Source organism: Chelonoidis abingdonii, chromosome 1 (assembly GCF_003597395.2).
Source record: "Chelonoidis abingdonii isolate Lonesome George chromosome 1, CheloAbing_2.0, whole genome shotgun sequence".
In the NCBI taxonomy this organism is placed as follows: Eukaryota; Metazoa; Chordata; order Testudines; family Testudinidae; genus Chelonoidis; species Chelonoidis abingdonii.
Genome location: NC_133769.1, coordinates 171,367,053 through 171,389,721, shown reverse-complemented (window position 1 = coordinate 171,389,721; position 22,669 = coordinate 171,367,053). Strand labels below are relative to the sequence as shown.

The 22,669-nt window shown below is 46.3% G+C and overlaps 1 protein-coding gene across 1 annotated transcript in view; it reads left to right on the top strand.

The window, feature by feature from the left end:
• The window catches only part of GUCA1C (guanylate cyclase activator 1C), a 44,839-nt gene that overhangs the window by 11,822 nt on the left and 10,348 nt on the right, over positions 1-22,669 (top strand). The window lies entirely within an intron of this gene.

The window sequence follows — 22,669 nt, the reverse complement described above, 5'->3', positions numbered from 1 at the left end:
GTTAATATTTAAGAGCAGTGCTGCCCTACATCCAGTTATCAATGTACACTTTCACTCCAAAGATCCAGTGCTCAATGTATTCTAAAAGGCAATATCGAGAACCAGTAACTATCAAAATGCATTGAAAGAACAAATCTTGGCTCTTTGTGTCCCAGAAAAAGAAGTTTTGTCAAGACATTCAATTTATGGAAGGAAAGAAAAAAAGGAAAAAAACAGCTTCTGTCTTCTCCATAAATATTTTTTTCTTTGTGGAAAAAGTGGAAATCTTCCTTTTTTTAATGCCTGTTTTCTCGTTCAGCTCTTCAAACTCAACACAAAGTTTGGTTCCATCTTTGTAGCAATAAAGGGAGTGATCAGATTCAGAGTGTGGGCTTTTCTAATCTATTATTAATTATTATTTGTAAATTTATATTATAGTATTTCCTAGAAGGCCCAACCAAGATTGGACCTCATTTATTTAGGTACTGTAAAAATGAAAGCTGTTCCAATTTTATATTTTTGCGATGATTTTCGGTATTGAGAAATGCGGTTTTGATGCCAAACATTTTGTGAAAAAAAAAGTCTAATGTCTCCATTTTAAATTTCAGAATAAAAAGTTCTACAAATTCAAAGTTGGTTGAAAATTATCATTTTGAAAATGTGCTGAAATCCCAGTTTTTTGGGGATAGTTTAATTTTTTTCACTGGGAAACAGGTTTTTAAAAAAGTGAAAGGAAATAAGTGAGGACCCCTGTTGGATATCTGCGTAATAGTTCGTCGAAGGGTGGCATGTGAGAGTCACTACAGAGAGCCAGGTGCTCCCTGGTTGCCACAGTAATTGTGAAATATATGTATGGGTAGTATTTAAGAAGCTATGTATCTATACTGAAATCTATATGTTCTTAAGGTCCAGGAGTTAAGGCAGGTCACTGAGAGGTGACACATCTCTGACATGTTTCTTTCAGGCAAAAGGTGACAGACACCTATCTCCCTGTCAGGCCATTTGTGTATTGCATATTTTATTCCACGCACTATTTGCCTACTAAGCCAAAGACTAAATAAGGTTGTGAAATTGACAAAAGAGGAAATTTACAGCATGGAAAAAAAACAGCAGGGGGCAGAGTGCTCTGTTTATGAATAAAGACCAAGAATTGTTCTGGTTTATCTTGATGTGCAAAGGAAAACTCTAGTATCTTCACCTAGGAGGCAAGCTGACAGCCTGCTTTTTCATGAAAGGAGGATCACAGGCAACCCTGGCTATAAAGTGGTGCAAGGATTTTGGGTGAGCATTATGATACAAGACAGATGAGTATCTTGTTAATTAAGTCTAAGCTCTAGAATGAGATTTATGACTTTATTGTATATATAATCATTGCTTTCCAGTACTTGCTATTATCTGAATCTCTAGGCTTTGTTAAATACACTTTTACTTGAACTCACTATAAACACATCTAAGTGCTGTGTCTTAAGCGTAGCGGTGATCGGAGCTGTAACTTGTAAGCTAGGGTGTATTGCTTCTTTGGGAACAACAATTCTGTAAATACTGCAAGTATCCAGTGGCCATGGGGTTGGACACTTTAAGGAGATGTTCGGAGGACTCAAGGGAGCCTGTTACCTCTAGAGTAACAGCAGGACTTGCAAGGCCTAGGAAGGGAGTGCTTGCATAGCTGACCCACAGCGGGCACAGACAAGGTTTCTTTGCACTAGGGGCAAGTGGTAGTGATGTGTGTCATGACCCTGGGTACCCCTGCAGGTTATCACCGCAGACTGGTAGCCCCTGTGGAACATGAAACACATCAGATGTTCTTTCTATTACAGGCAACTTACTTCATAACCCCCGGATTAGCGGTAAACCTCAGACAGTTAGTCTAAGCTATCAGAATCTGATACTTGGCCAGAGCAAATACTTAACCTCTTCCTTCTATTTTATCAGGTTTCTTAATAAGTGTTTTAAAAGTGTGGCATGTGTTAGTAGTCTAAGCCTTGGATTTGAAATCCCTAGACTTTCTAGATTTACAAGTTTGTCATCCTGGTAGAGTCAACACAACCCTTCTGATGTAGCTAAATAGAGTTCTGTGCAGTTTACTATATAGTAATCCTTCAGATGCAAACTTAAAACCAAGATCCTGCTTGTTTGCATAGCCCCTTAATGAGCCCAAAGTACTCTTACTAAGAGTGAGGGTTCACTGTTAGTGTTCCTTGCCAAAATGTCCCCTCCCCACTTTGTTAAGCAGTGGCAGAGTGCAAAGGGGAAGTAATGGGCCATTTCCTATTCAATGGGTGCATTCCACTGCTATAATCTCCTCCTCGCCCTACTGAGGGGGAACAGACCACTTTCAGCAGCATCCTCCACCCCACCACCATAACTCTAACACTGGCCCAGGGTGAGGGGAGGGAAGGGAGAGCAATTGAGCAAGCATGCCCCACATTCACCCACAGGGACAGCTCCTGTCCCATGGCACTGGACCCAACTCCCAATTCTAAGTGTTGTGACCTGACCCGTAGGATCATAGCACCATTCAGAGTTGGCCTGGCTGCCCCGTATCATGACAGAGGAGCAGCCAGACCAAAGTGAGTGCTGTTGTGACATGGTGCATGAGGTCACAGCACTGTGTGATGTGGTGTGTCCCATTGCACTGCCCAGAGTGGGAGGCTGTGCCCAGCCTCGTGAGACAGGAGCTGCCACTGAGGCTGAGTGTGGGGCAGGCTTGCTCACCAGTCCGCGTGAAAATTCATGTCCTGCACCTCCTATCAATTGCATAATAGGTTTGAATAGGCACCACACATACATCTAACCACAGCAGGCCTAGGAAGCAGGGGAAGACAGTTGCCATCCCTGTTAGTTCTGCCACTGCTGTTAAGCAGTGTGCTTTGTGCTAATCGGTTGGCTCACACTCTCCCACAGTTGTCTGCATTTCAGTGGCGCTGCTTTTACGTGGTTAATAAATTGCTTTGGGGTAGAAGGCATTATGCAAATTCTCAAATTATTACTAATGTACACAGCTGTGATAGTACTGGCTGAATAGAAACATCAGCCGTCACATCTAACCTGCTCTATGTTAATTCTGATTTCAGTGCAAACGTGAGTCTCAGCCCTGTTAAATCAGTTGTGCATTTACAGCATCAGAAGTGACTGTTTAAAGTACTTGCAAATAAATTAATTAGGAAGAATTGTTTGAATGACCGTTGGGAGGGCAATGTTTAGAGCTTTTTAACTAATTCTGAAGATTATCAACACTATTCTAGATACAAAAGGATAACGTTCTTGTTAAACTCCTGGTCTAGAGTGTTACCTAATTATCGTTGCATAATGTCATAATTCCTTTAGTGTCCCATTTTCTTTTTACAGGCCACAGAGCTCTGGTGAGTGACTAAAGAGAACAGCCGCCAGCAACTGCACACAGCTGACATTCTAAAGCAATATCTTGTCATAAAAGGATGAAAATAAATTGCCCCGTTCCTTACAAGATGCAACTACTACTGAACAAACCCCCTTTAGACACCTCATCAGCCTTGCCAGCTGCACACTAATGTCTTCTCATTACATCCAGAGCAGGAGCTTTCCCCTTTTGCATTTAGTGTGATTAATCTGTCAAATTAAGTGCATAGAAATGCCTCACATAATCTGGTTTTGATACAAATGCCACACAAATCCTGAAAGATTGTGTGTCATTCCCTTCAGCAGAAGCACCATATAATTCAACTAAGATAATTAACTGGAAGTAAATAGTGCTCCCATTTAGCCTTTCAGTGTTAACCTTTGTTTAGTAACTAATCATTTAATTTTCTTCTCTCCACCCAATTTTTTTTCATGGTTTCCATCCCAAAACATGCAGAATTTGGTTGCTTCAATTTAATTTTGCTGGAAGTTTTTAAAGATATTTGAAAGCCAGCTCAAAACATAAGTCCCCCGTCTCCAGTTTTAATGTCTGCTTTCTCCAGTGCTCTTTAGAGCTCAACAGTTGTCAGGGGAGCAGGGGAAAATATCCACCACTAAAGCCCACACACACTGAGGAATCTCCACTGACTCACTTGAGGAACTCCCTCCTCACATGATCTGTTGACTGTCTGTGTGGGGCTTTTAACCCTGTAAGCATAGTGAGCAAGGGACAGAGCCTGGAAATGAAAGCTCCTTCTCTAGCATGGCAGCGCAATGCATGTTGAAACCTGCTCTAAGAGGTAAAGGTTGCTTCAAGGAGGTGATGTGCTAGGAGCAGTGGAACAGACCTCTACTCCATATATTTCAGGAGATTCTGATTTTTATTGAAAGTTGCCTAATAAGGGTAGCTGCTTAGACCAGTTGAACTGGACTAGTTACAGGGCTAGCAAGTTCAGATTATTATTATTTTTTTTAAGTTTTATTGAAATGTAAGCTTCTGATGATGTTGTAGGGTCTGCGTTGTCACAGTGCATTGATAAAAATTGCATAGTGACTGAATAGTAAAAAACGGACCCAAGAAATAAGTTTTTGGTGTGTGAATTTGCTCATCTGTACTAGAACTAGGTGTTGCTGTTTTTGTTTTGTTTTGTTGGTCAGTTTTTTATGGATGGTAGTAGGGAGAAGGTTGGTTGCTAACCCCAAAGCTGGGTGCTTTAGGTCAGGGATCTATTTTATCCGAATTTCCCAAATTTATTTTTTGTAGCTGGCTTAAATAAAGGGTTTTGGTCTTTGTTATCTCTAGAGTTCAGTGTTCATGAAAGTAGCTAGGCTGATGTTTAGGTTTTAGGACAGTAGAGCTGCCTCTTTGTCACTTTAAAGAAGTGCGATGCTCCCCGTGGGTTGTCAGGTTTGCAAGGCACCTCATCACCTCCTATCTTTAGCATGATGATGTCTTGTCTGTGTCTGTCGTGGATCAGCTCCCTGAAACCGCCAGCCTCTGGCAGCACAAGTGCTGCCCTTCAGGCCTTGTTCTCTCTGTATTGGTAATGAAGGGCACACACCAACCCTTCAGTGTCCAGCCCCTTCTCCACAGAACACTTACAGAATTAAGTGACCTGCAGTTCCCAATGGAACAGTACACACCAGCTTGCAAGTTTCAACTCAGGACCATCACTGTACTTAACACCACAACACTTAGCTATATTTATCATGAAAACAAGAATAAGTTTATTATCAAAGAACAAAGACCCTAGTGCTAGTAAGTAAGAATTTTGGAAACAAATGATTACTTATAAAACAAAATCATAACACACTTTCTAGAGACTAAACTTAACTAACAGGTTAACCTCCCATCTAAAGAAGCTTATCTCAATCAAAGTCTGGCTGAGATCCCTTTTTCCATCAAGCAAACTTGCTGTCCATTTACTTCCTCAGTGAAGGGTGCCTGTAGAGTAGAGTAAGCCTTTGATCTGCACCCCCAGATGGGGATCCCCCTGTTCTGCTGTTTCTCTCTTCCCATTAGTGTCTTTATGAAGTTCCCATCAGCTCTTCAGTAGCATTTAACATAAAATGATGATAGTTGTCCATTGTGAAAGAGACAATACTCCGTTTACATGTAAACTGATGGCTGAATACCTCTTGTCTGACAGAAAGCCTGTTTTTCATCTTTGCTGGTGACCAGTACTTAGAAACAAGCTGTAAGAAAGAACATATTTTCATGGTATCTACATAACTCCTTACGCAACCTTCGTAAATGCATTCTCCGATGTTATTGATGATCAATGTGACACCAGCTTTTGAGATCTTACATGACAAACATTGGGGAACTAGACTGTAGATGCAAGACCCAAGAGATCCCTGTAACCCCTCTGAACCCCTTGGCCAGCTGGCATCTAGAGGTTCTTGGGTTACAGAGAGGCTGCTGGACAGTTCCTATGACATTGCACCCTCCTTTGTTTTCTTCTCCCCACTACTTTTCTGCACTTATACAGGCCTGGGCCCAGGGCCTCCTAGAAGTTAAATGGAAACAAATTATAGTCATTGTAGGATTTTTACCTAATTTTATAGTGCTTGTTCCTAAAGTGGTACCCAGTCTGCGAGCTGTGATCAGAGTAGTCCAAAACAAAAGAAAAAGCCCCAGTGGTTGCTGAGTGTTAATGGGCTCCCTGTTGTGCATGTCCTATATAGAGAAAGAACAGCTTAACTCTTTCCCATGGAGCCTCAGAGTTAGCACGAGAAATTAATTTTCTATAAGCACCAAATCCCCATGCCTGTTTGGAGTCTCATCAGCACAGTTCTATGTTTTGTTAATCAAACACTGATACTTTAAAAAACCTCAAACGAACTAACAAAAACAAAATACCCTAAGCTTGCAATAAAGCGAAATATACAGAAAACTCTCACACTTTGCTTCTCATTCACCAGATCAAATTGGTAGAGGCAAAATCTATCTTTTCAGAGCTTATTAGATTCAATGATCTGTGTAAAATGTGTTCTCAGCCCAGTTTCTAGTGGGCAGATCCCCACATTGCCAAATTTCTGTCAAGATTGTCACTAACCGACATCCTTGCTGGTCATCTTAGCAAAGAGGTTAAATATCTGAGTAGGCATGGAGATTGAACTAACCTTTAACCCACTAAATATGAACAGGGTTTAGGACAGCCCAGGCAGCCTATTTTGGACTACCAAATGACAAGGCCTATGGATGAGTAAAGGCAGCCATTCTTGACACCTTGGACATTACCCTGGATTCCTTTTGGGAAGTGTGAAAGGCTCCCCTGGTCCCCCTTTGAGAGGGTTGTAATGTACCAGGTGGGGCCCCTTGCCCAGAGCATCTACAGGTTTCTCTATATCCTGGTGACTATGGATTACACCACCCACTTCCCCAAGACCATCCTGCTAAGGAACACCACCACTGGAACCATCGTGGTGGAAGTTTTGAAGGTCTTCAGCTGCCCTGAGAGTTCCTTACTGACCAGGGAGCAGAGTTTACATCCTGGCACGTCCACAAGGCCTGTGGGATCCTGGGATCAAGAAGCTGCAGACTTCAGTCTATCACCCCCAAACCGATGGGCTGGTCAAGCAGTTCAACCTAATGCTGAAGCACATGCTCTGCAAGTTTCCACCCAGGGACCTGTGCCAGTGGGACCAATTAATCCCACCCCTGCTGCTCACCATCAGGGAGGTGCCCTAATCCTCCACAAAGTTCTCACCCTTCAAACTGCTGTACAGTTGCTAGCCTCTGGACCTGCTCAACCTAATGGGGGAAACCTCAAAACTGACATCGTCACAAGCCCAGGGCCTCTACAATATTTGCTACAGTTACAGGATGCCTGGCTCATGCTAGAGACCTGGCGAGGGAGAGCTTGCAGGCTGCCTAGGGGGGCACAGGTGAGAACATACAACAAGGGAGCCTGGACACAGGCCTTTCAACCCAGTGATTGAGTTCTCCTCTTACTTCCTTTGGAGGACTCAGAACTTCTAGCCTTATGGCAGAAGTGATATGAGTTAATCCATCACCTATGAAATCTGGCAACCTGAACGACAGAGGAAGAGACAGCTATACCATGTCAATCTCCTGAAGCTGTAGCACAAGTGGGAAGGGCTGCTGTTTGCCCCTTACCTCCCAAATCAGACCCAGGTCCCTTGGACCCCTTACTCCAAAAAGCCTCTACTCAGAGACACCATCATATAGGAGCAGCAGGCCCTATGCCTGTTGAAGATCTTTCCCAGGACCTTCATGGCCTTACTGGGCCAAAGCACCCTAGTCCGGCACACCATCCTGACAAACTCAGGAGAGGTAATCCACGAGGCAATGTGAACCCTCCCACAGCGAATGTGGGAGGTGGTAGAGAAGGAGGTCTAGGTGATGGTGGACCTAGGGGTTATCGAAAGGTCAAAGAGCATGTGGTGCAACCCCATAGTGCTGGTCCCAAAGCTGGAAAGGACCCTTTGCTTCTGCATCGATTTTTGGAAGGTCAATTCCTTCTCCAAATTCGATGCCTACCCAATGTCCCAGATTGACAAGATGCTCAATTGACTCGGAGAGGCCCAGTTCATAACAACCCTCAATCTCATCAAGAGTTATTGGCAAATCCCACTTGATCCAGGATCAATGGGAAAAAAAGGGCCTTTGTCACCCCAAGTAGGCTCTATCCGTTCACCTGGATGCCTTTTGGCCTTCATGGCACCCCTGAAACCTTCCAGTGCCTAGTGGGCTGCCTACTCCAGCCCCACACCGAGTAGCCACTACTTATCTCGACTACGTGGTGGTATACAGTTGCCATTGGGAGGACCATCTAAACCACGTAGCAACTGTTCTGAGGACTCTCCCCAGGGAGACGGAGGAATCCCAAGAGACCTAGGTACACTTAGAAGGAGTAGTAAGAAGTAACCCAGGGACACCAGATATTAGTTCAGTTGTGTTGCCAGAGTCTAGGTCAGCATGTTTCAGTGGAATCCCCGATGACCAAGTGGCGGAAACCTCTGCCACTGTCAAGGCCCTGGGCTGGGATCCAGTGGGCTAGAGCAGGCCCGGGTCCCCCTACTCCGCTGCCACCTTCTGCTTTTGGGGACTGGCAGCCTACTCATTTGAGGCCAGCAGGCCTACTCACAGAGCCCTTAGGCAGCTTATTGCTCTGCCCTATTCAGGAGGACAGAGCCCTTAGACTGCTAATTCCCATGTTGAGCACTGCACTCATAGGCACAACATAATGAGCTACATGAACCCTTCATTTTGAAAGGGGCATTATCTTTGTAGAGCTGATGGATGTCATGTATCTGGAGACAGGAAATATATTTCAATCTCTTATCAGCACTCCTGTGTCACATTTCTATTACAGTATGTATTGAATAGGCTTGCCGCTTATCTGCCTGCATTTAAAAAAGAATTTTGATACGAGCTTGGGAGTCTGGTAAGTGTTCTGCACAGCCTCTCGGTGCCTCAGCCAATTTCTACACTACTAAATTATGTTGGCATATAGCCACTGCAGTTAAGTAGCTTGTGCATGTGCACACTCTGCTCCTTGTGCCAGCAGTGCACAGCCTCAACCGGAGCACTTGTATTGATTGTATTGTCAGTGTTGGGGCAGTGTGGGACTGCTCCTGAAAGCCAGTAACAGTCTACATAAGCAACGCCATGTCCACACTGACACGGTGTCAACCTAATTTCATTGACTATAACTCTATGCTGCGAAGGGAGGTGGTGTTACTAAATCAGCGTTCAGAGGCACTTATGTTGGTGGGAGCCAAATTTTAGTGACGACACTTCCACAACTAGGTCAGCCTAAGGCAGCTTACATCGGCCTAACCATGTAGTGTAGACCAGGCATCACTCTACCCAGATTACCAAATAGAAATGGATGAACTTCAAAATGTTCAGAGTTCTGTTTGGACAGGTATCCAACAACTTATCCTTCTTTAGTTTTTCCAGACATTTGAGCTCCTTATTGAAAAGTGTCTGAACTAGCCAAACCTCCAGTCCTGAGTAAACCAAACTGAATTGGAAATCTAAAAAAAAAAATTATTTTTAATGTGATTTTTTGGGTCTCCTTATCCTGGTACCAGATGGGAATATTGTGGCAATTCCTTTTCCAGGAAATGGTTGCTAAATACTACCATGGGATGATGCTTCAGGGATAGATACTCAAGAAATACTCATTTACCAAAGGCTATCCCTGTTCCTGTGACAAAAGCATCTCTATCCCTCCCTTCCTCTGGTACACCAGCTGCTCAGGCTCAGATGTGGCTGAAGGTCTTTGCAGGTCTATAGTTTTTTGCTGGTGAGGCATGATTAGTTATGTTGGTTTCAGTCTCACTGTTAGCCAGGCTTTTCATCTTAGCCTGACAACCCATCATTACTTAGGGAGTGGGTGGATATGCACACATGCACATTATATATCAGCATCCTAACAGATTAGCTAGTAAACTTTCTCAACTGTTGATACTTTTTTTTAAAGCCAGAGAAACACCAGTGGAACCAGAGTACAGGAAAGACACAGATGTGATACCATTCTCCAAAACCCAAAATAAAATAGAGTGAGAGAGGGGATATGTCTGCACTACGAAATTAAGTCAATTTTATCCAAGTTGATCTTTAGAAATTGATTTTATACAGTTGGTTGTGTACGTCCCCACTAAGCACATTAAGTCAACGGAGTGCACCCTCAATACCGTGGCTAGCATCGTCTCATGGAGCAGTGCACTGTGGGTAGCTATCCCACAGTTCCACAGTCTCCGCTGCCCATTGGAATTCTGGGTTAAGCTCCCAATGTCTGATGGGGCAAAAATATTGTTGCAGGTTGTTTTGGGTACATGTCATCAGTCACCCCTCCTTCCCTCTGTGAAAGCAACGGCAGACAATCATTTTGTGCCTTTTTGCCTGGGTTACCTGTGCAGATGCCATAGCACAGCAAGCATGGAGCCCGCTCAGCTCACCACTGCTGTTGTGAACATTGTAAACACCTCACACATTATCATGCAGAATGTGCATAAACTGGCTAAGAGATGCCAGCATGAGGACGATTGTGAGGAGGACTTGGACACAGATATTCCTGAAAACACAAGCTGTGGCAATTGGGACATCATGGCAGCAATGCGTCTGGTTGATACAGTGGAATGTCTATTCTGGGCCTGGCAAACAAGTCCCTGGTGGGACTGCATAGTGTTGCAGGTATGGGATGATTCACAGCGGCTGTGAAACTTTTGCATGCGTACGGTCACTTTCCTTGAACTTTTTGTGAGTTGCTTTCCCCCACCCTGAAGCGCAGGAATACCAAGATGAGAGCTGCCCTGACAGTTGAGAAGCGAGTGGCAATAGCCCTGTGAAAGCTTGCGACGCCTGGCTGCTACTGGTCAGTCTGGAATCCGTTTGGAGTGGGCAAATCTACTGTGGAGGCTGCTGTGATGCAAGTAGCCAATGCAATCACTGATGTTCTGTTATCAAGGGTAGTGACTCTGGGAAATGTACAGGTCATACTGGATGGCTTTGCTGCAATGGGGTTCCCTAACTGTGGTGGGGTGATAGATGGAACTCATATCTCTGTCTTGGCACCAGACCACCTTGCCAACCAGTATGTAAACTGCAAGGGGTACTTCTCAATGGTGCTGCAAGCACTGGTGGATCACAAGGGACGTTTCACTGATATCAATGTGAGATGGCGGAGAAGGGGGCATGACGCTCACATCTTTAGGAACTCCAGGCTGTTTGAGCAGCTGCAAAAAGGGACTTGCTTCCCAGACCAGAAAATTACCATTGGGGATGTTGAAGTGCCAATAGTTATCCTTGGGGACCCAGCCTACACAGGCAGCCTGGACAGTAGTAAGGAGCAGTTCAGCTGTAGGCTGAGCAAGTGCAGAATGGTGGTAGAATGTGCCTTTGGACATTTAAAAGCTCACTGGCACTGTTTGCTGACTAGGTTAGACCTCAGCGAAACCAATATTTCTATAGTTATTGCTACTTGCTGTGTGCTCCATAATATCTGTAAGAATAAGGGGAAGATGTTTATGGCGGCATGGGAGGTTGAGGCAAATCGCTTGGCATCCGATTTTGAGCAGCCAGACCCCAGGGCAATTAGAAGAGCACAGTAGGCACACTACACATCAGAGAGGCTTTGAAAACCAGTTTCATGACTGACCAGGCTTCCGTGTGACAGTTATGTGTGTTTCTCCTTGATGCAACCTGTCCTCTTTGTGGATTTTAATTCCCTGTAAGCCAACCACCCTCCCCGCTTCGATTACAGCTGGCAAAGAAAATAAAATAACTATTGTTTTGACACCGTGCATTCTTTCTTTATTAATTTTTTTTAAAAGTGAGATAACTGACAAGGTAGCCCAGGTGGAGTGGGGGAGGAGGGGAGGACAAGGCCACATTGTTTGTTGTAGCCACACTAAAAATCAAACTGTTTGAATGACAGCCTTCTGTTGCTTGGGCCATTCTCTGGAGTGAAGTGGCTGAGTGCCCGGAGCCTCCCCTGTGTTCTTGGGCATCTGGGTGAAGAGGCTGTGGAACTTGGGGAGGAGGGGAGGCGATTGTACAGTGGATACAGCGGGGTCTGTGCTCTTGTTGGCTTTCCTGCAGCTCCACCAGACACCTCTTCATGTCCGCTTGCTCCCCCATTAGCCTCAGCATCGCCTTCTGCCTTTGCTCATCGCACTCACTTAATTCTTTCCTGGCCTTTGCCACTGAATAACTCCAAGCATTCAGCTGTCCCCTATCAGTGCAGAAGAACTGCATGAGCTCAGAAAGCATGTCATCGCGAGTGCAAGTTTTTTTTCTCCTTCTAATCTGCAATAACCTCAGGGATGGAGATGATAGGGGGAGCATAGGAACATTTGCATCTGGGAGGAGATAAAAATGGAGAGTAAAATTTAAGATGATACATTTCTGAGAACAAAAGGGAGACTCTTTCACAGTGAATTAAGCAATTCACAGCAGACAGCACATGTGCTTTATGTACAATGTCGCATTTTGCCTTTTATATTGAGCTCCTGCCTGTATGCTAACACATCACACCCAGCTGGGCAATAGAATTTGGTTTCTAGGCAGCCATGGTAAGCCAATGGGTATGTGGGGTTGGCTTCTTACTCCTTCAAAACATGTGGGAACGTTTTCAAACTGCCCACCCTCCTTTCCCAGAGCAAGCAATGCCAGTTGGGTTTCACATTTAAAAAGAGGGGCTGTGGTTTTCAGGTGGATGTGCAGCACACACCTACCCCCAGCCATCTACGTGGCTATTCTCTGGGATGATCCCTTCATCCTTCCCCCCACTTCGTGGCTATTCTCAGGGATAATCCCTTTTAGCCAAAGGCAAACAGCCCAGCATCAACTGAGTCCTTTTACTGTTCCCTTACAAAAATTCCCCTATTTCAACCAGGGGACCATGAATGATATCACTCTGCTGAGGCTAACACAGAAAGATACAGACGGAATGTTATTTGAATGCTACCAAAACCCAGGACAATTCACTGCCATGCTCTGTACTGCAATGATTCCAAACTACTTGCTACTGGTTTGGCTTAGTAAAGTGTCCTACTGTGGAGGATGAAATAAGGCAGTCCTCCCCAGAAACCTTCTGCAAAGGCTTTCAGAGTACCTCCAGGACAGCTTCATGGAGATGTCCCTGGATGATTCCCACTCCATCCCCCAGACATGTTAACAGACCTTTCCAGTAGCTGTACTGGCCACGAATGCATCCCAGTTATTCAGGGCAAATCAAACATTAAACAGTATTGCTTTTAAATCCTGTACTGCAGTTACAAATGTGCACTCACCCGAGGGGCCGTCTCTGGCTTCAGGGTCGGGGATCCTGCCTTGTGAGGGTGTTGGCTCCAGGGTGATGAAAATGTCCTGGTTGCTGGGGAGAACAGTTTCACCACTTGCCTGCCCTGCATTCTCCTCCTTCTCCTCTTCCTCCGTGTTCCATGAGAATCCCCCCTTGCAGGTGTCCATGGACAGTGAAGAGATAGTGGTAGGGTCCCCACCTAGAATGCCATGCAGCTGATCATAGAAGTGGCAAGTATGGGGCTCTGACCCAGAGCGACCGTTTGCCTCCTTTGTCTTTTGGTAGGCTTGCCTGAGCGCCTTGACTTTCACGTGGCACTGCTGTGTGTCCCTGTTGTAGCCTCTGTCCATCATGCCCTGTGCGATTTTGGCATATATATATGCTTATATAAAAAATGCTTATATATATATATAGTATTTTTTTTTTTGATCGGAGTTTGGCCTGCACAGATTCTTCTCCCCATACAGCAATCAGATCCAGTGTCTCCCTTTCGGTCCATGCTGGAGCTCTTTTGCGATTCTGGGGGGACAGCATGGTCACTAGTACTGCTCAGCTTGCCATGCTGACCAAACAGGAAATGAAATTCTTAAGTTCCCGGGAGTTTTCCTGTGTACCTGGCTAGTGCCTCAGAGTTCAAAGTGCTGTCCAGAGTGGTGACATTGGTGCACTCTAGGATAGCTCCTGGAGGACAATACAGCTGAACTGCATCTGCATTACCCCAAATTTAACCCAGCAAGCTCGATTTTAGCGCTATTCCCCTCACCAGGAAGGAGAACAGCAGTCGATTTTAAGAACCCTTTAGGTTGACAGAACAGGGTTGGTTGTGTAGACGCATTCATTTTAAAATTGACCTAACGCGGCTAAATTTGATCTAACCTGTAGGGTAGACCAGGCCAGGGAAAGGCGAGAAAGTAGATCCTGGTAATAGTTGCTGAGTAAGCCTAAAGTTTATCTGTAGTTCCATGAGAAATAAGCAGCATGAACTTCTCAAAAGCAACAGTGCCAGACACATCTTATCACTTTCTTAATCGAATTATAAAATTGGAGGAAGAAGGTCATGCGCTCAGTATAATAAATCTGGGTTTCAGTAAAGCTTTTTATAGATTGTTTCATGAAATCACACTTGAAAAATCAAAACTCAAACTGATGTGGGCATGATACTGCCATGGAGACTGGACACTGTCCAAAGAAGCATATACAAGAGGTTGTGCTATATGACATATCAAATTCTGGAAAGGTGTCCAATTTCATATTGTCAGGTTTGGTATCAGGCTTGGTCTTAACACCTTCATGCAAGCGCTGGCAAATTTCACTGACAATCTGTTTATCCCCTAACAATGAATGAAGAATCTATCTTTATATGATTATTGGAAGGATGTAAATACTAAGCTCCATATTCTTATCTATATTACACCAGTAAAAATAATTCCACTAGTTAATGGAAAAGTCTCTATCACTACAAGACACTGGGATCCAGGTAGCTCCATCTCACATTTTGGGCATGCCTTTTCCTGGACCAGAAAATTATTCACACCATATTGGAATAAGGGTCTGTGTTAGCCAGTCAGGGTAGATCTAATCTTGCAACCTTTGGTTGTGGCCAGCTTGGCAAGGTTAAAAACAGTTTCTGAGCACCTTGAGCTCATTCATAGCTGTGATTCCCAGAGGTCTTAATTGACTTATGTTGTTTGTCTTCAAGCAGCTGAATTATAGACCAGAGACAGAAGGTACATTTTCACAACTCTTATTGTTCTTGCCTCTCACATTTTATATATATGTTTCGTTTTGGAGAAGAAACAAGAAAGGATTTTAATAGACTATAAGAACTGACAGCCACCACCTACGAGAATCAGAGGGGTAGATGCAACGGTCCGACGAAGTGGCTATTCACCCACGAAAGCTCATGCTCTAATACATCTGTTAGTTTATAAGGTGCCAAAGAACTCTTTGCCACTTTTACAGATCCAGACTAACACGGCTACCCCTCTGATACTATAAATTACAAATTATAACCTCTTAAATACCCAGGCAGTCCTTGCAATACTGCCTCTCTTTTATTATTAACCTGAATATTGGTCAGATCCTTCAAAGCGTTATGATTCAGACCCTAGAGGAAGATCAAAAGAAAATTACCCAACTGTGAATTTTTGATATGTGATTGAAATATGACTGGAGTAAATTCCCCTTCAAATTCTGCTTCGCTTTCTCCATATTCAGCACTGCTCCATATCATAGAAACTACCAAACTGGATCAGATCTGTGGACCATTTAGTGTCCCAGAGTGGCCAGCATTACATGCTTCAAAGAAGGGGCACAAAATGTTGCAGTAGGTGTTCCATATTGTCCGGAGTGGTTCATGAGCCAAGTAACAAGTGTAAACTCCTCAGGCACTATACTGTCTTAACGTGGAGCCAGAACAGAATGCCCAAGGGGACTGTGTGTATCTTGTCACCCAGGCAAGCTTGACTCAATGACAGATTGTCCCTTTTACACAAAAGATCACAAAATATTCAGGTTACTCCCAGTGCCAAAGGACCAGTCACTTACCCCAGGTCAATTGGCACCCTAGATCTCACACCAAAGACATGGCTTGTAGCCAATCCTGTAACAAGCTAACTAAAGGTTTGTTAACTAGGAAAAAGTAGTGAGAGTTATTTACAAGGTTAAAGCAGGTAAGCGCACACACACACAAATGAGATACAATCTCAAATTCAAAAGTTAACAGAAGCTTCTATAACCAAGCTTTTATGTCATTTGTGGTTAACCCAAGCCAAGCAGCTTGGGGATGTCTTGCTAATGTTTAGGAATCTATGTCCCTGAGGCCTGGTTTACACTACGCCGTTAAATCGATTTAAACAGCGTTAAATCGATTTAACGCTGCCCCTGTCCGCACTACAACGCTCTTTATATCGATATAAAGAGCACTTTATATCGATTTCTATACTCCTCCTAGACGAGAGGAGTAGCGCTAAAATCGATGTAAACATATCGGATTAGGGTTAGTGTGGACAGAAATCGACGTTATTGGCCTCTGGGAGGTATCCCACAGTGCACCACTGACCGCTCTGAACAGCAATCAGAACTCAGAGGCACTGGCCAGGTAAACAGGAAAAGCCCCGCGAACTTTTGAATTCAATTTCCTGTTGGGCCATGGCCAACTCCAGTACAGGGCCCGGTGGAGCCTGATCCAGCACAGGGTGACCAACCAGGCTCATCAGAGGTAATGCAAGTCTCCCTGAGAATCGCAAAAAGAGCACACAGCATGGACCGACAAGAGGTAACTCCGACCTGATCGTATATAGGGCATAGGATTCAAGTGCTAACAGAACATTGCGTGTCGGACAAGACGAAAATTGAAAAATATTTGAAAGAATTGTCAAAGCTCTACTGGCGGAGAAAGGCCAGAGAGGACTCAAGTGCAGTTGCGAGAGTAAAGTGTTAAGGAGCCTGCAGACCCACAGGCAATACCAGAATACGCAGATAGCAAGAAAGGTCTGGGTCAAGGTGCAAATACATGCGCTTTCTATGTGAGCTTGGCATGCAATTCGGTAGGGGCTGCGAGACCATACCCACCCCTGCCGTGAGTTCATGGAGTCGGGTTGTATATCAAACCATTGGATGAGGATTCGCGGGGGGAAGAGGAAGTACGGGGACAGACTGTGCTGAGAGCACACAGCACTGCCGTAGCCCACACGCCAGGAAGATTTTTGTGCCCCAGAATATACCTCCCAGTCCACCCAAACCAGTCTAGCCCGGACAGTGCGAAGCCGGCAACGCGACCATCTGGATGTACTTTGCAAATATCAAACCTTGCGTTTAAAACAAAGCGTTTTTTAATGAGTTGTTTGCTATCAGGGCTTGTGGTGAAGGAATAGCGCTGAGCTGTTCTGCGTTTGGCGAGCAGGAATCTTCCCAGCTCCACCATGGCATGCGGGGGCTGCGGGGAAGAAGCAAGGGGATGTATTACCAGGTGATCTACTGATAGCAGACATGTGGTGGGGGGAGGGGAAGAGGGGGGGTTGGGTTTGCTGGTCTTTTAACAGGGAAACGGCATGGTTAGGTGCACTGTGTATATGAAAGGCTCAGAAGTCAAACTAAAGCCTTACCATGGCCGGCATGGAGACAGCTGAATCTATGATGCTGGACTGCGTGCTGTGAGATCTGCATCACACCAGAGCCCAGGCACTTGCACTATTAAATGAGCAAAATGCAAAACCTTTGTAGTGAAATCAATGATGCTATTTAAGGTGGATAGTGTTATCACTGTGAAAGATGTACAAGCATTTGTTCCTGTTAAATGTATCTTTTTACTACTTCTCTCCCTTTTCCCTCCTCATGCAAGCTGCACACTGTCCAGCCTCCCGACCCATCCCTGAGGCAGGTATACGCTCAGATAAGGCCAGAGAGGCAGAGAGCGCGAGAGAAATGTTCATCAGAAATCATGGAAGTAACCCCATAGTGAAATGAGTCATCAGAAGAGGCAAGGACGGCTAGCACAGTACAGAAAGATGCATGTAGAACGGGAGGATAGGAGAGACACTCAAGATGAGAGTGTAGGAGAGAAGATCAGAAGGTGTAGCAGGAAATCAGCGGTGGCGGGATGCACGCTGGAGCTGCTGCGTGATCAAACTGATAGTCCCCGACGCATGGCTGTACTTCAGGAAGAGCAGCGGGGGTCACAGAGTGCTGCTGCAGGCCCTGTGTAACCCCTCAACCTACCCATGTTCCATATTCCTCACCCAGATGTGTAAGAGCATGGGGAAGCGTTTCTGCACCCGCGCCAATCCACCCCGTGGACAGTCCACCAAAAGGGTGTCATACGTTGAAATTGCTTAATGGCCCTTTTCCTTCCCTCCTATCCTACTCCCAACACACAGCAGGCAGGGATACCTTGATAAGTATCTCTGCCTCTTTTTATAATTACCTTTAAATAAGAATACATCAAAGGGGCAGGTGGTTGCTTACAGGGAATCGCCTTTTAATAAAGAATACATGATTTTTAAATGAAACTGGAATGATTTTAATCAAAGAATACAGATTTTTAACCATTACTGACTTATTTTCCTTCAGCAGCTATAAGCAAGGGAAGGGTGGTTGGCTTACAGGATTAGTCATCAAGGGGGAGGTTTCATCAATGGGAAACAAACACAGCAGTCACACCATGATCCTGGCACGCGGCTGAAACTCGTTTCAAGCCTCTGCGGATCGCACCGCTCCTGGTGTGCTCTTACTAATCGCCCTGGTGTTTGGCTGCTCAAATCGCAGCCAGGTGATTTGCCCTCAACCTCCCACCACCCATAAATGTCTCCCCTTACTCTCACAGAGATGTGGAGCACACAGCAAGCAGCATTAACAAATGGGACATTGGTTTCGCTGAGGTCTGAGCGAAGTAAGTAATGTTCGCCAGTGCCCTTAACGACCCAAATGCACTTCTCAACCATCTGCACTTGCTCACCCTGCAGTTAAAACAGTCCTGACCACTGTCCAGGCTTGCCTGTGTATGGCTTATGAGAGCTATGGATCAAGGGGTAGGCTGGGTACCAGGATTAACTACAGGCATCCTAACTCCCCAACTGTTATTTTCTGGTCTGGGAGTAATCCCTTGCTGCAGCCGTTTAAACAAAGTTGTGCTTTTGAAGCGCGAGCGTCGTGAACCTTCCCGGCCATCCCACGTGGATGTTGGTGAAACGCCCCTTGTGATCACCAGTGCTTGCAGCACCATTGAAAAGTAACCCTTGCAGTTTATGTACTGGGTGCTCTGGGCAAAGATAGGGTATGGGGTCCATCTATGGCCCCCCCACAGTTAGAGAATCCCATTGCAGAAAAGCCAGCCTATAGACCTGCACGTTTCCCAGAGTCACACCTTTCGTAGCAGCAGCTTAACGATTTGGCTATTGCATCAACAGCACCCCAAGTAGATTGTTCCCACTCCAAATTGATTCCCCGACTGACGGTAGCTGTCTGGTGTTGCCAAGCTTCCAGAGGGCTTGCCACTCGCTTCTCTACTGTGAGGGCTGCTCTCATCTTAGTATTATGGCGTTTCAGGGCAGGGGAAAGCAGTCACAAAGTTCAAAGAAAGTGCCGTTACGCATGCGACAGTTTTGCAGCCACTGCGAATCTTCCACACCTGCAAAACTATGCGGTCTCACCAGTCTGTGCTTGTTTTCCGCGCCCAAAATCGGCGTTCAATGTGTAGAACCTGCCCCATTACCAGCAGTAGCTCCAAAACGCAGGGGCCCGCGGTTAGGAAGAATTCAGTGTCCATGTCCTCATCGCTCTCGTCGCCGTGCTGCCGTAGCTGCCATAGCTGCCTCCTCCTCTCCTGCCTTTGCAGTTCATGGTTCACCATAGACAGCACGAGAATGCGCGAGGTGTTTACAACATCCACGATAGCGTTACTGATCTGAGCAGGGTCCATGCTTGGTGTGCTATAGCGTTTGCTCAGTTCACCCAGGGAAAAAGGCGCGAAACGGTTGTCTGCTCTTTCACAAAGGGAGGGGTGAGGCTGTACCCAGAACCACCCGCGACAATGATTTTTGCCCCATCAGGCACTGGGCTCTCAACCCAGAATTCCAAGGGGCGGGGGGAGACTGAGGGAACTATGGGATAGCTACGGAACAGCTACCCACAGTGCACCGCTCCAGAAATCGACACTAGCCTTGGACCATGGATGCACACCATTGAATTAATGTGCCTAATGTGGACGCGCACAATCGACTTTATAATATCAGTTTTATGAAACCAATTTTAGCTAATTCGATATTATCCCGTAGTGTAGACGTGGCCTCAGAGTCCAGACAGCACAAAGGCCTTGGCTACACTTGAGAGTTACAGCACTGTTGGTGGCTTTACAGCACTGCAGCTCACTCCCCGTCCACATTGGCGAGGCACATACAGCGCTATATCTCCATGGCTGCAGCGCTGCTTGTACTCCACCTCCCCGAGAGAAATAAAGAGAATAGAGCTGCTGCTGCTGCGCTGGGGTGCCCGTGTATACAGGGAATAATCTTAGTACTCTGTTACTGACCTTCAGAAGCTTCCTAAAAGCTTTCTCTTTGTTTTGTTGTGAACTCCAGGCTCCGGGAGCTGCTTATCAAAAAAATAAAACATAGCTCCTGCTTGCTGTGAATGAGCAGAGGCAGGGGGGCTCCCTTTGGAACTCCCACAGCTAGTGTTTGCTTGAAGAGAGGAGGAGGGAGGGGTCTTGAGGAGAGAAGCAGCATGGTGGGAGGGGGTGAGTCCATTTCAGAGTGGCTGCTTATCTGGTCTGTGAGGAAAAAAACAAACAGCTGTTGTTTGCTTTCAGTGAGTGAGAGAGGGGTGGGGGAGGGGGTTGGAACTTGCAAGGCAGGGAGCTGACACAGTGTCAGCTCCAAAAATCCACTCTCTCTCTCCAATATGGTCCCTGTCACACTCCACCCCCCTCTTTTGAAAAGCACATTGCAGCCACTTGAATGCTGGGAGAGCTGCCCATAATGCACCTCTCCCAATGCTGCTGCAGATGCTGCAAATGTGGCCACCACAGTGCGCTGGTAGCCGTCAGTGAGGACAGACTGCAGCTCTTTCGCTACTCAGCTGTACAAAGACAGGTTTAACTCCCAGCGCTGTACAGCTGCAAGTGTAGCCATACCCAAAAAGACCCTAATGCCCTCTGATCAGCTCAGGGATTTATTATCTCCACCTCCCTAGAGCCCAAGCTGATAGGACAAGCACTTCTGCACATGGGTGGGTGGTGGGGGAGCAATCAACAAAGTCTTTGTTCCACAATGGACCATTTGGATTCAGTAGTCCTTCCTGACGGGCAGGAGATAATACCTCCTCTAGAAATCCAGCATTTTGCATTAGGTGAAGTTTTTTTTCCTATTTGGTGTGTTAACATAGTTTCAGAACAAACATTTTACAGTTATGGAGCAAAGACTTAAGTATCACTTTTTATAGTATGGGCTACCAATATAATAAGTAGGATTAATACATGCAGCATCCCACAAGCATTCCATAAAGTCTAAACACTTCACACATTTTTATAACGCTAATATCTATTTTAACTATACTAACCTACAGGTAAGCCAGACTGGTTTCCAGCTATGCACTTGTTAGTGTTCAGTGAGGCCTGGGCCATGGCATGGTCTACCAGTGTCACAAGGCAGATGTTGGCTATTGTCTGTGTACACATGTGCGGCTGGGGCTCGACCCTCTCCGGGGAGATGAAGGGAGCCACACCAGCCCACTACGCACCGGTGAGTGCGAGAAACTAGCCCGGCAGTCCTCGCGGCAATCGCCTGCCAGGCAGGGCTGAGCAACAATAACAGTTAAAGGCCTGGCCCTAGGTCAGAGTGGGGCAGAAAACACTGGCTTCGGCCTTGGCAGGCCAGGGAGAGGGGGAGTCTGCCACCCCGGACTGGGATGGCAGGGGGGACGCAGGCCCTCCCGCTCCACTGCGTCCCAGCCCAGGGCCCTAGCAGCGGCTAATGACCCACTGCTCAGTCAGTGGGGATCCTGGCTGCAACACACTGACATAGGTTCTGGTAAGGCTGCAGCCAGACTGGGGTCGGCTGCCCCCGGGCTGCTTCCATACTCCCCCTAGGGACCTACCTGGGTCTTAACGTCAGCCTCTGCAGGGTCCATGAGCATGGGCTCGTCGTGGCCAGGGCTGGATGGTAGTCCGGGAACTCCTCCGGATAGTCGGCCCAGGGTAGCTCCGGGGGCTCCTCCAGGTAGCGGGTGCGGGGAAGCTCCGGGGGCTCCTCCGGGTAGCAGACACGGGGGAACTCAGGCCAGTCTGGGCGGCTCCCCTGGGCCGCAGGAGTTTCCCGGTCTCGAACTCCCTGCAGGACGTCTGCTCTCTCCGGCGGCTGGGGCCTGACTGAGCTCTGAGGGCCGGCCTTTATAGTTCCAGGTTGGCGTCTGACCCTTTGAGGGGCGGGCTCAGAGCTCCTTAGCCAAGCCCACTCTGGCCTCCGGCTGGGCTCTTCCTCCTCTGGGCCGGAGGGGAGCCACACTGTCTCACTACAGTCCCCCACAAAGGTCTCTTCCTAATCCAATAGTAAGAGACTGGTTTAAATTTTGAAGCATCAGGTTTTTATAGCTGTTCCAAAATTTGTTAGCTGGAGTCGAAGAGAGATTGAACACTTATGTGGATAAACAATATCCAGAGTTATAGTTAAAGCTAAATTCTTGGCCCCAATGTCCTGTAACAATGACCTCCCACTGAGAGATCAAGTCGCTGCCCTTTTTCCCTACCCCCAAAGTGAAATTCCCTCCAGATCTCCCGCTTGTGTCCTCAGCGCTCCAAAGTCTTGCAATTGCTAGTCTACCTAGCAGTGGTGGTATTTATGCACTCTGGCCGGCTCTGGTCCTGTCAGTCGCTGCTGAGGCAATACTCAAAGCTTTCTGTGTTGTATCACTACAACCAGCCGTGGCTCCAGGCACCAGCACGCCCCTTGCCTGCGGCGGCAAGCTGCGGGGGGGCGGCCTGCCAGTCCCTGTGAGGGCGGCAGTCGGGCTGCCTTCGGCGGTGTTTCTGAGGGGGC